At 37.2% G+C, this 15,580-nt stretch overlaps 2 long non-coding RNA genes across 33 annotated transcripts in view; one reads left to right on the top strand and one right to left on the bottom strand.

The window, feature by feature from the left end:
- The window catches only part of LOC102155837, a 45,659-nt gene extending 32,426 nt beyond the window's left edge, over positions 1-13,233 (bottom strand). For both annotated transcript variants that reach the window (XR_005381492.1, XR_005381491.1), the window contains exon 1: positions 12,947-13,233. This is a non-coding gene — a long non-coding RNA (uncharacterized LOC102155837). The remainder of the gene's footprint in view (positions 1-12,946) is intronic.
- Positions 1-15,580, top strand: part of LOC102155895 — a 648,303-nt gene that overhangs the window by 320,992 nt on the left and 311,731 nt on the right. The window lies entirely within an intron of this gene.

Raw genomic sequence — 15,580 nt, 5'->3', positions numbered from 1 at the left:
CCTGACTCCCAGAAACTTGATAAACACTTAATTACTGAAATCCCTCTTCAAATTTAAGGATATTCATGAGCTTGGACATTTTGGCTCTTTCTTGCTCCACTTTTGTTATTCTTTATGTGAACATTTCTAGGCGACCTCACGCAGATTCCTGTATGGCTCCCCTACAACTTGTTCTGAGCCTGAATACTTTCCATTTATGACCATTCCATGTTTCCTACCCCTTGGCCAATTTAAACCCAATGCCCTAGTGTGCTTTCCAATCTGTGAGCTGGGTGACAGCTGACAGGAGGTGAGTAACGGATAGGCAACTCACTTCAATCCATGCTCTTGCAACATTGGGAGTAATGATCTTGAAAAAAAACAAAACAAAACAAAACACCAGTGAGCCTTGTAGAATTTGGTCTCCTTTCTCTGGACCTCCTCCTGGGCGATGGAAACACTCCCAGTAGGCTGAGTTGGTTAACACAGTGACTTCTCTATATGTTATTTCCTAAGCTGGGTTCCCTCTGCTTCTTTCTAACAGAATGTCTTTCAGAGACCAGACATTTCTCACTGCTCCACCAGGCTTTGTGTGAGTGATAGTGCACATGTGTTTGTGTATGCATGTGTTTCTGTGTATGTGTGATTTTAAGAAGGTGAAAAAACAAGGACCAATCCTAATGGAAACTGGCTAAAGTTCAGTTTGGATATGTATAGAAGTCTCAGAGATGCTTCATTCCTTAGTTTTGCTTCTGAAAAGATACCTCCCCAAGGGTTTCATAGTAAGATTTGGAGATGATGCCATATGTTAATGCCTATACTGAGCCGATACTCCACACTTCAGATCTTCCTCCTCAATCCTGAAAACAAAATGTTGTAGAAGATTCACTTTATAATTGCCATAATAGGCCATATAATAATTCTTGGGTTTATGTTAACAATTAAGTTAGCTATGTTTCAGTGGGTTACCGTCTGCTGTATTTTTAACCAGCTCACCTTTGAAATAAAATTCAAAATTCAGTTTTCAATTCAATAAAATTCAAATTATATTCATCAAAATATGAGCATTTGTCTATTAACTATATATTTCTTTGATGGTTTAGAATACTATAAAAGACACCCAAGTTTCCCAGATAAAATCACTTGGGCTATAAGTTCACTATTAAGTGTCTAAATCAACTGTTGTATCAAGTCTTTGGGAAATATTAGGATTAGAGACAAAATTTGGCCAATGAATCTTGTAGAAAATATGTGGCCTGAAATTTATTCAGAAACAAGACAGGGTGAGAAAATATTGGCATTTCTGTTGTATCACTTTGCCCCTCACCCATGGAGACACTGCTAAGCAATCTCTGTACATCTCATCAGAATGACTCAACCCAGTGTGACAATGGTCCACAGATGATTCCTAAACTTTAAGATAAGACTGAAAGGTTCAGCTAAAGGCTTGAGGTAACAGTCTCCACAGCACCTGCTAGGAGTTTGTCCTGAAGTAACTTTGTCAGTCTTTCCCAGGTCATTCTATGGCCAATCACCACCCATTTCCAGGAACTGGAGCCCTGGGGCTTTGGGGTTCTAATTTCACATATTTCTCTAATTCATCTTGATTGGAAGGGAAAATTTGGCATCACTAAAAATGAAATGAAAATATAACATGTTCAAACTTTAAGCCTCAAATTGTGCTTCTTGTCTTCCAAGAAGTCCATTGGGAATCTCCAAATGTAGTTAAATGACTCTTAAGATACTCCTTCACTGGGTCAATTAGCACAGTATATTGGAATAATAATCAGTTGATGTGCCCATCACATCTAGACGGTTTATATGGCTTTAGAAGACAGGTTTCATTGTATTGTCAATGAAGTACAAGCTGGAGCCAAAATTGCTCCTTAAAATCAGAGACCTGATTCTACCTAGAGACCAATGATTCAAGTTCCTCAGCTGTCTGTTTGCATAAGTGACCAAGAAGTCCCTTTGGAAAGAACTCATCCTAAGAAAAAGGGTAACTAGGACTATACCGAATTCATACCAAGAGCAGTAATAATTCTAAACACTGTAGCTGTGCTACCGATTTTCAGCTCCTCTAGGCATGAAATTTAGGATAATTTTGATTTAAAAAAATCAAACAAACAATAAAATGAAGCAGCTAAAACCAAAGAGTTGTTTTATTGAAATTTATTAAGTATATTGAGGGTTCCAGGTTTTAAAAATATAAGTGCCAGAATTTGGGAATGCCTTTCAGAGCACTGAGTGCTAGCAGTCTCTGTGCTGGCCTTGGACAGGTAGAGATGAGGGACCCCAGCTCGGTGGCTTAGATCTGGAGAGGAGAAGAACAGACATGTAGTAGGCTAGATGCTCATTGCACAAAGCACCTGATTGTTACCCCATAAGGAGTTCTGTTACTTCTGGGTGAAGTGTTGGAGGTCAGAACCAAGGAAATACTAGTTTATGACTATTGTTTTTTCATGTTTGTCCTTCAGGAAGGATGGCTTGGAAAATGTATATATTTTGTGGTGTTAACAATAGCATCTTATACTTAGAAGTTTAAAATTTTTAATTGGTTAATTATTGGCAATAGGCATTCTACAAAGCTTTTGTTACTAAATTTTCATTTTGAATAAACACAACTTATCTTAGTTTCAGAATGATTTCTTTGAGGATTTAGGCAAATGGGCCTGGAATTGATTTGCATGTATATGCATTTTGCTCACATGGGGAAAAAGTCCTAGGAGTCAAGATAGCATGAAGACTCCATCAGAAATCTCATTTTCAAAAAGGACATTAAGACATTTCATAAACCTCTACTGCCACAAGAAAACATCCTTGTATACAATGTTGGCAAGTGAAATCATTACTTTCAGTGAACTCTTTTAGTACATGAACATTTCTTTTTTTTTATGATTTTATTTATTTATTTATGAGAGACAGAGAGAGAGAGGCAGAGACATAGGCAGAGGGAGAAACAGGCTTCACACTAGGAGCCCGAAGCGGGACTCAATCCCAGGTCACTGGGATCACGCCCTGAGCCAAAGGCAAACACTCAACCGCTGAGCCACCAAGGAGTCCCTACATGAGAGTTTCTGTTCTTGGAATAAGCACAAATTACTAAGGATAGACTGCAACAGAATGAGTTGTTTCATTTTCTGAAGGACTTTGGGTTCTGAGGCATTATACAAATATACATCTATGTATCTATCTATGTATCTATCTATCATCTATCTATCTACACATGTGTGTATGTGTATGTAGATATAGATATATCTGGAAGCATGGTATCCTTTCATATTTAGTCTGGCTTTGACTGAGAAGAATGTAGGAAAAACTTTTACTGCTATAAGACATGTGATGGAATTTTATGATGGGCTCTGGCTTCTGAGGTCCAGCCAACTCTCAGATTCTGCTAAAGTTTACTATGAAAAAGGTCAGACGATTAAAATCTTCTCCCAGAGGAAAGCATTCATTGCAAGGTGCTGTCATTAAATGAGTTATTTAATAGTAACTCCTCAAGTTTAAATAGTACTTTATACTTTCAAATTTCTTCTACTTGCCTAATGTTGATGTGTATGGTTAAAATCGTGGTGATCTGTCTTAGCCCTCATACATATTTCACTGGTGATCTGTCTTAGCCCTCATACATCATTCACTGGATTTCCTATATGCAGACGTTTCAGATTTGGATAGTGTTTTTTTTTTTAATTTTATTTATTTGATGGAGAGAGAGAGAGAGCACAAGCAGGTGGAGCAGCAGGCAGAGGGAGAGGCGTGCTCCCTGCTGAGCAGAGAGCCTGATGTGGGGCTCTATCCTGACTCTGGGATTATTACCCAAGCTGAAGGCAGATGCTTAACCAACTGAGCCACCCAGGAGCCCCGGATAATGTTTTCTAAGATCCAATTAAATGTAACTGATTGGTTTAAGCACACAGGTTATAAATACTATGCATAGTTTATTTATATTTGTCATTATGTAGCAGCTACCTAATTAGTCTGTAAATTTCTACATGAGGGTCACCTTTCCAGCTAGTATATAGTCAAATATTGACATTATCACGTTTTCGATTTCTCCTGGATCTGCATGCAACCTGTACCTATGAGTAGATTGTGTATGTCCTTGGCTTTAGGCATGGGATGGCCCTTGTTGCTGCAGACAAACAATAGGATATATCCAGAGTCAGATTCCTCTAGTTCTTTATAGCATTTGGCAATAGAGCTGGTAAACTTCTCCAACATTAAGATCTTAAAAAGAATAAGCTCTTTCAAATGAGGAGACATACTTACTTGTTAAGTATTTTTATAAAATACAAATGGAAGTTTCAACTAGAGTTTTCCTGGCATGATCATTCTGAAAATAAATCCATTTAATTGTTACTTTTCAGTTATCAATTCCAAATTTTTAGAGTTATCTTTAATGTAATCCCCGCTACCTCTCGGAGACACTATGGAACTGAACAGACAAGGTCATTAGAACCATCTGGTCTAGAGTCATCATTTCTCTATTTATGATGTCTAAAAAGACATATTGAAACCTACTGGAGATAAAGCAACACCAAAAAGAATAAAAAAGTTGTATTTTAACTCATGCTTATGATATTATTGTGTACATTATCCCAAGAAAAGTTCATATTCCTAAATTCAAGAGGTAGAAGTGCCTAATGCGATGTTAAATCTAGTCATTCAAAGAAACCTCTGGGTATACTGAGGAATTTAGTCTGAAGCTTAGCCAAGTTTTTTTTCTTTTTTATACAAAGAAAAGATTTGAAAGATTTGGAAACAAACACTTCTTTCCGGGACTAAGCTTGGCTATAAGAAAAACAAAACATTTTTAGTTTTCTTTAGTTGCCTTAGAAATGGAAAATATGATCAAATCACTTCTCATTTTCAATCTTCACTGTTTCCCTGTTTCCTATAAGATAAAAGGAAACTTCTTAACGTGACTTATAAAGTACGAGGCACTGTAGTAGGCTCATCACGAGTTCTCTCTTATGTCATTCCTCACAAAATCCTTGCAAAATAATATCAGTATTTCCAATTTAGAACTGAGAAAATAGACATTCAGAGAAATTGCCCAAAGTCAAACTACATTTAGGTGGGCACAGATAGGATAACTGACACCAAACATTGTCTAATAATACTTTTCCAGCCTTCTAACTTCCTTGCAGAATTTATATCTAAAATACCTAGAAAAAGAAAAAGAAAGAAAGAAAGAAAGAAAGAAAGAAAGAAAGAAAGAAAGAAAGAAAAACATATGAATTCAAATGGAAATTTGAAGGAAGAAATGGTTTGTGAATATAATGGTGAAGATAGGCTAACTAAATGATCTTTCACTTTCATACCCTAGAGCATAGGACTCTCTAGAGAAAAATTTAAATCCCTAGAAGAAATTGTATTTCTTTTTAGTTCATAACATGTGTTATCCAATATGGTAGCCACTAGCCACATATGTCTACTGAACACTTGAAATTGTCTATTCTGAATTAAGGTGTACTGTAAGAGTAAAATAACACACCAGGTTTCAAAGACCTAATATCAAAAAAGGTAAGATATATCAATGGTTTTATTTTGATTACATGTAGAAATAATATTTTAGATATATTGAGCTGAGTATATTACTAAAATTAATTTTACCTGTTTACTTTTTAAATGTTACTATAAAATTTCAAATTATATATGTGGCTCACTTTATATTTCTGTTAGACAGCTCTAGTTTAGGTAGAAGTATAGATTACCTTCAGATCTCCTTCGTAGGAGGCATCAGCTTTAAGGAAGTGTTAGAAGACAGAAGCATCTTACAAAAATGCAGAACAAATTCACATTTGTTTTTTTAATCTGAGGTTTACTGGGGACAGTATCTCTCCAACACATGTGGCCTGAGAACATAGTTGAACACAAAGCTGCCAAGGGAACCAGCTGTGGCTTCCAAGAGCTGTGATTTCCTAAGGAGAGCAGGCTGTGTGTCCAAAGGAGTTTTGGTCACGTTTTCCTTTCTGGGTGTTCAAAGCAAGGCAGTATCCATAGAGCACAAGAATGTCAAGATCAGCGATGAATGCCCCAAAGCTTGAAGAAACAATTTCCTGTGACCTGGATGAGGCAGGACCTGGCTGAGAATAGAATTCTAGTAAATCAGCTAGATGTGTCACAGATAGTATGCCTTCTGAACATTTCCACTTTCTAGTATTTTCTTTAAACTCAAGAGCTTAATCTCAATATGCATATGTCTGAGAAACATATAAATGTAGTGACTATAAAGAAATGGCTCAAACATGATAGAAGTTTTTCGTTCACAGAAAATCCAAAACAAAAGTTTTCAATTGATAGGAGGCACTTTCTTCTCCAATTGGTGATTTAGCCACCATGGCTTTTTCCATCTCATGGCTTCTTTCGTTAACAAATAACTTCCAAGGTCATAGTACTCATCTTTATAAAGCCAGAAAGGAAAGTGCTTGAAACCCATAGTTCTGTTAGTTAGAATCCAGTTATAGTCTATTTGTGGGTCCTGAGAGAAGAGGAGTGTTTTGGTGGATACAAAGCAATATATAATATATTATATATAATATATATTAAATAATATATGTTTATATATAAATATATGTTATATATAAATATATCCTATATATAAATATATCCTATATATAAATATATCCTATATTTATATAGGATAAAAATATCCTATATATAAAAAATAAAGATCCTATATATATAAAATATCCTATATATATAAATATATCCTATATATATTAAATAAATATATCCTATATATATATTTAAAAAATATATATATAGGATATATATATATATATATATATATATCCTTCTTGTTCACCAATACTAACTCTTTCCATCACATATAGTACACTCATTCTTTCCCCAAGGAGACAACCCAAAGTTCTGTCCACCCACCACATGTAGCTTAAGGTCTAGGATATTCAGGCCATGTGCAGTCCTCTCATGTATTGATATCTTGAAATTTAGGCTCAGAAATTTACCTCAAAGGTAAATTGATGCCAGAACAATGGATTCTTTGGTTGAGTCTAAAACAATTTGAGTTAGTTCCTTGATGTCATCTGCAGAAATTACAATTCTTGGGTAGCTTTTCCACTGATTGAGTTGGAATCCTATGAATGATAACCTTAATGCAACGTTTGTATTGCCTTTGCCAAAGGAGTATAGGGAGTCATTAAGCCACACTTTTCTCCATTCCAATTTTGCTGTCACTCTGAGATGCTGTCACATCTCAGCTCCAGCCTCCAGGTCATTGTCATCTCTAGAAGTCTTAATTAAGCATGGACAAAAACCTCATCTAAAGGTTTTTTGTATGCTTGTTCTGTTAACAGTGTTAAGTGTTAACAGCTCTTCAGGGAGCATGTATCTGGAAGGCAGACACAAAAAAGAGCAATCTTTCTTATGTAGTAGGATATCAGCTCTGCCCCTGAGTTTCCATATAATTTCTGTTCTTCAGTTGAAGAGGCTTTGGTGGTTCTGAAGTACTACCTGCCATTACCAAGACACAGCATTTCTCTTCTCCCATCTTGCTCAGCACAAAACAAAAATAAATGAGAACAAGAATATACCAAATGAAAAAAATATATATATTCATATGGCTGCTCCAAGAAGAAGTGAGTTTAAATCCTTACAATGTATAAATCTAGTAAATGATTAACTTTTCTGGATCTCGGTTTCCTCATCTGCACAGTAACAGTCATCTTCTTCAGACATTTGTAAAAAGTCAACAAGAAGCATCTGAAAATGCAGGGAACGATGCCTAATCCATAAGCACTCAATTCATGAATGTTTCTTTTTAACTTTCCTTCAGTGTCCTTCTAACATCTTCCCAACTACAACACCTTTACCTGCCCCTCCCATACACATATATATTAAGCTTTTGATAGCTCGATGATTAGCTCAGGCTGCTGATATAGGGCATGCTTGTTCGCCTCCTCCTACTGCTTCAGCACTCCTTAGGCCCCGTCTGACAGCGCTCAGGAGGCTTCCTTCTTCCCAATACTCTATCAGTTAGTTTCACCACAGTTTAGTTCCATCTAGCCCTAGTCCATTTTTGTTTGATTTCCGTGGCTATTGGTAGCAAGAAAATTAGCAGCCACACTTATTGAAGACTAGATGCCAGCCCAGAGAACCAAGAGTGAACTGGGATCTGGTGAATTCATGTGTATACATGTGTGTGAAAGAAACAGAGACAGAAAGAAATATTGAGTGATAGAATACATACAAGGAAATATAATTAAGAGGAAATGTTTTAAGATTTTCGAATAAGAAGTTTGGATGATGAAATTCATAAGCCAGAGGACGCCTGGGAACCAAACACATATGTGAGAGATACAGGAGCAGGAAGAGAGACATAAAAAGAAGTCAATCAGATATGTCATTTAGTTAATGTGAAAGAAGGGAGTAATAGTCAGGAATGTAGTGGGGAATGGAAAAATAGAATTAAATATGTATATCCACATGTTTTTTTTTATCCACATGTTTTAATTCTGTTTTTTGTTTCCCCACATGAATATATATGTATGATCAATTTTGTGGAATTGTGTCATGAAAAATAAATTGCTTGTTCCAAAGCCTAATATTTAGGTGTCAATATAGGAAGAGAACTCAGTGCTCTCTATGCAACTCCCCCACCCCAGGGGATAAGTATAGCTCTGGTTAAGCAATCTATATATAGAAAAAGTCAGTGCCCTTAGGAGATGAAGGCTTGATTCATGATTAATGATGGCCAGTGTCCAGTCCAGGAAGCCTTGCATCTGCCCTTGACCACAACCCTTTAAGGCTGGATGCCATTGCCTTATATGGATCTCCATTGGAAAGAAAGCGAGTATCCTTCTGGAGTACCACAGATACTGTAAGTGGGATCCAATTCATCTTCAATTCAGCTCAAATTCAGAGGAAAGGACTTTGTTTTGATAAGGATCAGGGAGGCCAGAGAGAAGTAAATAGGCACATAAGCATGGGCTTCCGTTTCGGTAGAAAAGGGCCATTGCTCCATGGTGGTCTGCCTTCCCTCTAGGTTTTGGAGACTGTCTCAGAAGGGACTGTTTTTTGACACTAACCCCATTATCACCCTGTTTGTACTTGGTGAGTCATAGTAGATGAAGTGGCATTCCCAAAGCTGTGCCTTTACCACCACTGGCAGAGCAGAGCAGCTGTCTCACCCACCTAATTATCCTCCAGGGGTTTCTCCTGGCCATTTCCAATGTAGTAGAGCTTTTTTATGCTAAAGGAGAGAGTTCACAGAAAAATAGTTTCTTTGAATAACAAATGCTTTGGCCAGATTCTGGCTCCAGATTCTGCCCAGTTCCAGACAGTATGGAAAGCTCTCAGCACAGTGACAATATTGACACCATAAACAACTAATGCTACTATTATTTGTTGCTATCACCCAGTGAAGTGGACTCAGTACCATGCCATATTTTAAGCATTCTCCTGGAATTTTAACATCTGATTTGGAAACATATTTCTTATTTGTTGTTAGAAGGCAAAGGGAAACCTTAGTAGCATCTCTGCAGAAGGAATGCAGAATCAGATTTGAATGTCCTGCCCTCCTGCTTTCCTCAAGGCATATAGCAGCCGGCACGTGTGGAAAAGAGAAAGTGGAAAGTAGTTCTGAGAGCAAAACTCTAGCGGGGGTCATTTCATCATAGCTTTCCCTCTGTATCACTTTGGGTTTGGGGCATTTTTTTTCAAGTTGTGTATCCAAAAGATATCCTGGAGAGTTAACAGCATCACTGACTAATCCTGCTAAATGCTATTGCACTAACCCCAAGGTGTTATGAAACCACTGGTAAAGAAATTGGTAATTTTTAAAAAATATTTTATTTATTTATTCATTCATGAGAGACACACAGAGAGAAGCAGAGACTCAGGCAGAGGAAGAACCAGGCTCCCTGAAGGGAACCCAATGTAGGACTCAATCCCAGGACCCTGGGATCATGACCTGAGTGGAAGGCAGATGCTCAACCACTGAGCCACGCAGGTGTGATCTTTATTCCATGAAAATATTAAACTCAACACAAATTTCATCTTTATATAGGATGGTGATTGTATAAAGAACTAAAACTTTTCTGATAAATCTGATTAAAACACTGATTCCTCCCATCCCCACCCTCACTCAAGAGAAGGAGACAGGATTGAGGTAAAGGGGAGGGCAGAGGCACTAAACTGACCAGGGAATCCTTTTTTAAGACAAATTCTATAGAATTAATTAAGTTCTCCAAAAAAAATCCAGATTTCAAAAAAGCTGAGAGATACTACTTCTGTAGCTTGTAGGAACATAGTTAAATGTTTTGGGGTTCTCAGATAAGAATAAGTATTTTAAAATAACAGGGTGCCACTGTCTCAGATGTTCTTTAATTTTTTAGAGCCACGGTTAAAGTGGGAGTACATCACTCAAGTAATAAGTAACGATTCACTAGGATATGAGAAGAAAATAATAGAACTTCTAAGTATCTTTGAGTTTAAAATTTAAAAACAAATTAAGCCACCCAGGTGCCCTAAAGAAATTGGTAATTTTTAAAAAGTCTTTATTTTGAGATAATTGTAGTTTCACATGCATTAATGAAAAATACTACAGAGAATTCCCATGTACCCTTCCCCCAATAGTAACGTCTGACAAATGTTACCTCTGCAAACTGTAGTTAAATATCAACCAGGATATTGACATGGACATAGCCTATTGATCTTATTTAGATATTCAGATGTCCCCACTTTCACTTACATTCGTTTGTGAATGTATTAAGTCCTATGTAATTCTATCATGTGTGGGTTTGTGAATCCAGCACCACAGTCAAGATACAGAACAGTTCCATTGCCACAAGAGTCTCCATTATGTTCCTCAAATCAAAGGACCATTCCTCATTGAATGGTTTAGAGGAATATTTGTAACTGAGGTATTATCAAAGAATGAGAAAAAAACCCCACAGCCTGAGCTTATAAACCAGTGATTGCTATGCTTTCCTAGGAAATGAAATTACATTTTCCTCTCCTTTAACTCACCCGACAACCATTTTGGGGATTGTGCTAGATATTAGAAAAAAGTATTAGGACACATAGTCTGTTGAAGAGAGATAAAAATAACCAATGTTATTTCAATCAATATTATAATAGGGGACTATACAAATAATGTTTCAAACCAGTAGAACAAAAATATTCAATCAACTAACATTTGCAGTTCTTTTCATTATGCCTAGCACTAGAGATACACAAATGTGTTAGAATCCATCTATCTCAAGTTTCTCTGGCAGAAACAATGTTCCTTTTTCTTTCTACTCAATTCTTTCCAACAAAATAAAACCAGACCAAATATACACAAGCAGAGACATGTGAAAACCCAGCATAGGTCATGGATAAATGTAAAAGCTGGCAGAGCCCCATTTGGATTGAAATTACTTTCTAAGGGCAAAGAACTGTGAAATTATTCAGGAAGCCTCCCACTAATCAGACACACTTATGGGAATTTTGAATTTTTACTTCCAACACTTCCACAAGACCATCAGATTACAAACATGCTTAGACCAATTAATTAAATGAGTGAGATTTGCTTTTGCCTTGTCATGAAGAAACTTTCAATAGTCACACTAAAAGCTGGATGAATGAGATCCAAATTATCTGTTGTATACTTGACAAATAGGGTATTAATATTCCAGAGATAACAGTGTTTGTGTTTGTTTCTTCCTTCACAACAGTACTAATAAAATAGTTTATGGAGAGCTTCTTAGCTGTGTAAAAGAAATATAGGCATGGTTCTTTAGAGTCTAAATGGAGAAAAGAGATGTTCACACAAATCAATAAGATAACCATGAAATGTGCATGGCTCATAACAGTGGGTGAATGTTATTTAGAGAAGGTAGACCCTGAATCATACCCAAGAGTTGGATAGATAAAGAGGAGGGAGGAAGTGTGGTCCTTACAGGGAAATTAGATAAACAAGTAAGGAAATGAGCACCATGGATTCAAGTGCAGTGAGAACTCAGGCTGGTTTAGGGTGTGGAATTCATGTGGGGAATTGTAAGTGGTGGGCTCTGGAGTCAGATCAGGGATTCGAATCCCTGATACCCCACATAGTTGATATATGAATTGGGAATTATCCTCTCTCTACCTCAGTGCTGTAACTGTAAAATGAGGCTAATAGCTACAATTATTACTATTATGTGCTGGATTCACAAACCCACACATGATAGAATTACATAGGACTTAATATATTCACAAATGAATGTAAGTAAAACTGGGGGAATCTGAGTAATGGGAATAGGGTGAGTGCTAAATGAGAAAACTTGCAAAAAATCACTTTTCAGATTGCCTTGCATAGAAGTGCTTACTCTGTTATGACTATCATGTTTACTATGTTACTTATGTGATGATTTTTTTGAGAGCCTCAGATGTCACCTTTAAAAAACCCGTTAGGCTTTAACCTGTAAGCAATGGTATGCCCATTTTAAAATAGAGCAATTAATGGTAAGATGTAAGAAGGCCTTTAGACAGACAATATTGAATGCAAGTGTGGATGGAGACAGGAAGAATTTTGGTAAATAGGAAAACCATCTCAGCCTAAGACAAGGAGAGCCTGGCTTAGAACAGAAGAGATAGGCTTCAAAGGAAAACTGTTTGGACTTAGGGGATGCTCCTGTTATAATTGAGAAGAAGATAGAAAGGACAAAACTGGCCTTGTTTTTTAAATTCCAGGAAATTGTGCATCAGTTAGATGAAGAAGGAAAAGGATAACACATTGAATTCTGGATAATTGAAAGTGAGTGTGTAATATTCTGTACCAGTCAGGTTTCAACCATTCCACCAGAAAAGTAGGACCAGTAGGAGAGAGAGATATATCTCTTACATCTGTATATATAATTGTTCATATGTATGTATGTATATATGTACATATGCATATAAAATAGACTATATACCTCATAATTTTATACTTATATAATTATAAATATATATTACTTAATGTATGGAACTGACTTACACAGTTGTGGAGACTGGCTAAGCAAGCCTGAAGTCCACAGAGCAGGCATTCAGGGGGAGATCACAAGGAGGCAGGAGTTCCATGAGCTCTAGCTGAAGCTTGAAATCCAAGGAAAGAAAAGTCCAGAGGAAGGGAAAGCATACTGGCATGCTTGGTGTTGCTGATCTTCCGGGAAGGCCTATTCTGTCTTTAAAGGGCTTCCACCACACAAAAAACAGCAAATGTTGGCGAGGATGTGGAGAAAAGGGAATCCTTGTGCACTGTTGATGGGAATGCAAACTGGTGCAGCCACTGTGGAAAGCAGTATGGATGTTCCTCAAGAAGTTAAAAATAGAGCTACCCTGTAATCCAATAGTCACACTACTGGGTATTCACCAAACAAAAACAAAAACACTGATTCAGGGGGATACATTGTACCCCTATGTTCATTGCAGCATTATTTACAATAGCGAAATCATGAAAGGAAGCAGCCCAAGTATCCATCAATAGATGCATGGATAAAGAAGAGGTGGTCTATTATTCAGCCATAAAAAAGAATGAAATCTTTCCAACAACATGGGTGGATCTAGAAAATATAATGCTAAGCGAAACAAGTCGGAGAAAGAGAAATACCATATGATTTCACTCACATATAAAATTTAAGAAATAAATGAACATAGGGAGGAAGAAAAGAGAGAAAGAGAGAGAGGGAGAGAGAAAGAGAGAGAGAGAGAAACTAAACAACAGACCCTTCAGTATAGAAAACAAACTGATAGTTACCAGAAGGGAGGTGGGGGGTATGGGTGCAATAGATGATGAGCACTGAGTAATGTACAGAATTGTAGAGTCACTATATCACACACCTGAAACTAATATAACACTATACTGGAATTAAAATTAAAAATTTAATTAAAAAAAGAAAAACGTTTCCACCCAATTAAGTGAGCCTCCCTTCCCCACCCATGTCCCCAAGATAATCTTCCTTTTGAGAAACTCAAATCAACTGATTTGGGAATTTAATTACACCCTTCACTGCAGTATCGAGGCTACAGTTTGAGTAGTTTGACTGGGTAACTGGGAGAAGATATTTGTGTACACAGCAAAGCGGGTGCTGCCTCCCTCTTGCCCGCCAGCTCTCCTTGTAGCCTACCCTAATGAGACACATACTAGGAAGGAGTGTAGGGGAGGCAGTTCATCTCAGACACTCTCACACATCACAAAGCCATCACACACTCTAGTGGAGATGACCTGTAGGTTGTGAGGAAAAGAGATTCAAGATGACAGAAAGATACACAGACGTGATCAGATTTGTGTCATTAATAGGGAAGTGACAGCTGAATTTGAGATGGGAATGATTCATCAGGAAGGCAGAGAGAAAGAAACATCAACTTTGGGCCCTGCCCACAATAAAGCTATGTAAGGAAGAACATACCTGTAAAGGCTTAGTGTAGCTAGCATGGTAGAGGGAGACCTTCAGAGGTTAGGAACACAGAGGCAAGAACACACGGATTGTCATATTAGGCTCCTGTGGACCTCCATGGCCTACAGAATATAAACAGTATAGATGCAACTGGTGTTCACTTCACTCAGCAACTCTATCTGGTTTTTGCTTTCAACCACTCATCTGTACTTATGACCCTTCTGCTCTAACCAGATGCTTCCCAGCCACAATTTTCATGCTAGACTTCTCTTGAAATGGCCTTTCTTTTCATTTTTACCTAGCAGTCACCTAGTCATTAGATATGAATAGCCCAGCTCAAAAACTACCTTCTCTGTTTTGTCTTCCTTAATCCTTATATCCTATCCTATTTAGAAATAAAAATGTGTATTATTCTGCAGTAGCACTTAGTCTAGAAGTATTACACTCTGTGATTCTTTTACTTAATTTTCAATTTCTCAAGGGTACAGGTAAGCCATATATATATTTTAAAGATTGTATTTATTTATTCAAGTGAGAGAGAGAGAGAGAGAGAGAGAGAGAGAGGCAGAGACACAGGTAGAGGGAGAAGCAGACTCCATGCTGGGAGCCCAACATGCGACTTGATCCCGGGACTCCAGGATCATGCCCTGGGCCAAAGGCAGGCGCTAAACCACTGAGCCACCCAGGGATCCCCAGGGTATGCCATATTTGTATTTGATCTCTAACCTGTAGCACAACACTTGACAAATAGGAGAGATTTATTGAATATTAAGAAATGAATCAATTATGGAATAAATCAACCATTAAAATGCTTAATTGTGACTCTTTGAAAAGAATGGGTTACCTTTTGCCACTTGAGAAATGGAATTCTTGGCCAGGTATGAGAGAGTAAATCATTACTTACTTATTCACTCATTCATTTATTTGTTTTTTGTTTTTTGGAATTCTTTTTAAATGCAATATATGTATTGAGAAGCAGTATAGAAAAGGTATTTGGGCATGCTTGGTGTTGCTGATCAGGAAGGCTTGGCTTCACATTATCCCTCGGTTTTCACCTTAATAGACAAGAAAAGACTACTTGCTTACTAGTAAATAAAATCTTCAAGCTGCTTTTCAGTTTCTATAATAGGTTACTGAATTTAAAAGGTGAAAAAAGTGTGAACCACATTCAGGTGGGGGAGTTCAGGTGACATGAGAGCACAGAACTACACATGAGGTCTCCTTGGTTCTGGGTT

The sequence above is a fragment of the Canis lupus genome, chromosome 30, assembly GCF_011100685.1.
Source record: "Canis lupus familiaris isolate Mischka breed German Shepherd chromosome 30, alternate assembly UU_Cfam_GSD_1.0, whole genome shotgun sequence".
Taxonomy (NCBI): domain Eukaryota; kingdom Metazoa; phylum Chordata; class Mammalia; order Carnivora; family Canidae; genus Canis; species Canis lupus.
Note: the sequence above shows the minus strand (reverse complement) of the source record. Positions and strands in the feature narration are given on the sequence as shown.